Consider the following 2,012-nt stretch of genomic DNA (forward strand, 5'->3'; position numbering starts at 1 on the left):
AGGAAGAAGCTGATGAAAGCATGGCAGTATTCGGGCAGACCCATTTACTCTTGGGACCGATAGAATTTTGCCCATTTACACATACGCAGATGTTCTGCCAAAAGAAAAATAGCTTCCACAGATGATATCTTGAGTCATCTAACTGCAAAGTCCAGCTAAAGAAATCTCAAGTCTGACAAATCAGACTTTTTCCTTTTCCCCAAAGGTAAAGCTGCAGTGATTCCTGGGGACAAAGCGCTGTTTGGAGGTGAAATGCAGAAAAACATAACCTGGTGTTGTAAACAGTACATAGGCAAGAGGATAGCAAAGTGGCATGCTTCTTAGCATTTAGCAGGAAGCACTTCTTCTTGAGATGGACTTTGTCAAAGATGGCGACAGTCTTGGGAAATAGCTTCGTAGAAAACGAGAAAAGCACTCCCCGTTGGGGAATCGAACCCCGGTCTCCCGCGTGACTACTCGCCACTATACTAACGAGGAAGAAGCTGATGAAAGCATGGCAGTATTCGGGCAGACCCATTTACTCTTGGGACCGATAGAATTTTGCCCATTTACACATACGCAGATGTTCTGCCAAAAGAAAAATAGCTTCCACAGATGATATCTTGAGTCATCTAACTGCAAAGTCCAGCTAAAGAAATCTCAAGTCTGACAAATCAGACTTTTTCTCTTTCCCCAAAGGTAAAGCTGCTGTGTTTCCTGGGGACAAAGCGCTGTTTGGAGGTGAAATGCAGAAAAACATAACCTGGTGTTGTAAACAGTACATAGGCAAGAGGATAGCAAATTGGCATGCTTCTTAGCATTTAGCAGGAAGCACTTCTTCTTGAGATGGACTTTGTCAAAGATGGCGACAGTCTTGGGAAATAGCTTAGTAGAAAACGAGAAAAGCACTCCCCGTCGGGGAATCGAACCCCGGTCTCCCACGTGACAGGCGTGACTACTCGCCACTATACTAACGAGGAAGAAGCTGATGAAAGCATGGCAGTATTCGGGCGGACCCATTTACTCTTGGGACCGATAGAATTTTGCCCATTTACACATACGCAGATGTTCTGCCAAAAGAAAAATAGCTTCCACAGATGATATCTTGAGTCATCTAACTGCAAAGTCCAGCTAAAGAAATCTCAAGTCTGACAAATCAGACTTTTTCCTTTTCCCCAAAGGTAAAGCTGCAGTGATTCCTGGGGACAAAGCGCTGTTTGGAGGTGAAATGCAGAAAAACATAACCTGGTGTTGTAAATAGTACATAGGCAAGAGGATAGCAAAGTGGCATGCTTCTTAGCATTTAGCAGGAAGCACTTCTTCTTGAGATGGACTTTGTCAAAGATGGCGACAGTCTTGGGAAATAGCTTCGTAGAAAACGAGAAAAGCACTCCCCGTCGGGGAATCGAACCCCGGTCTCCCGCGTGACAGGCGGGGATACTCACCACTATACTAACGAGGAAGAAACTGATGAAAGCATGGCAGTATTCGGTCAGACCCATTTACTCTTGGGACCGATAGAATTTTGCCCATTTACACATATGCAGATGTTCTGCCAAAAGAAAAATAGCTTCCACAGATGATATCTTGAGTCATCTAACTGCAAAGTCCAGCTAAAGAAATCTCAAGTCTGACAAATCAGACTTTTTCTCTTTCCCCAAAGGTAAAGCTGCAGTGATTCCTGGGGACAAAGCGCTGTTTGGAGGTGAAATGCAGAAAAACATAACCTGGTGTTGTAAACAGTACATAGGCAAGAGGATAGCAAAGTGGCATGCTTCTTAGCATTAAGCAGGAAGCACTTCTTCTTGAGATGGACTTTGTCAAAGATGGCGACAGTCTTGGGAAATAGCTTCGTAGAAAACGAGAAAAGCACTCCCCGTCGGGGAATCGAACCCCGGTCTCCCGCGTGACAGGTGGGAACACTCACCACTATACTAACGAGGAAGAAGCTGATGAAAGCATGGCAGTATTCGGGCAGACCCATTTACTCTTGGGACCGATAGAATTTTGCCCATTTACACATACGCAGATGT

General features: G+C 44.7%; 1 non-coding gene across 1 annotated transcript; it reads right to left on the minus strand.

The window, feature by feature from the left end:
- Positions 1-1,369: 1,369 nt before the first annotated feature.
- On the minus strand, positions 1,370-1,441 carry TRNAD-GUC (transfer RNA aspartic acid (anticodon GUC)). The gene has a single exon. It is a non-coding gene; the product is annotated as a tRNA-Asp (tRNA).
- Positions 1,442-2,012: the final 571 nt, after the last annotated feature.

The sequence above is a fragment of the Eleutherodactylus coqui genome, chromosome 11, assembly GCF_035609145.1.
Source record: "Eleutherodactylus coqui strain aEleCoq1 chromosome 11, aEleCoq1.hap1, whole genome shotgun sequence".
In the NCBI taxonomy this organism is placed as follows: domain Eukaryota; kingdom Metazoa; phylum Chordata; class Amphibia; order Anura; family Eleutherodactylidae; genus Eleutherodactylus; species Eleutherodactylus coqui.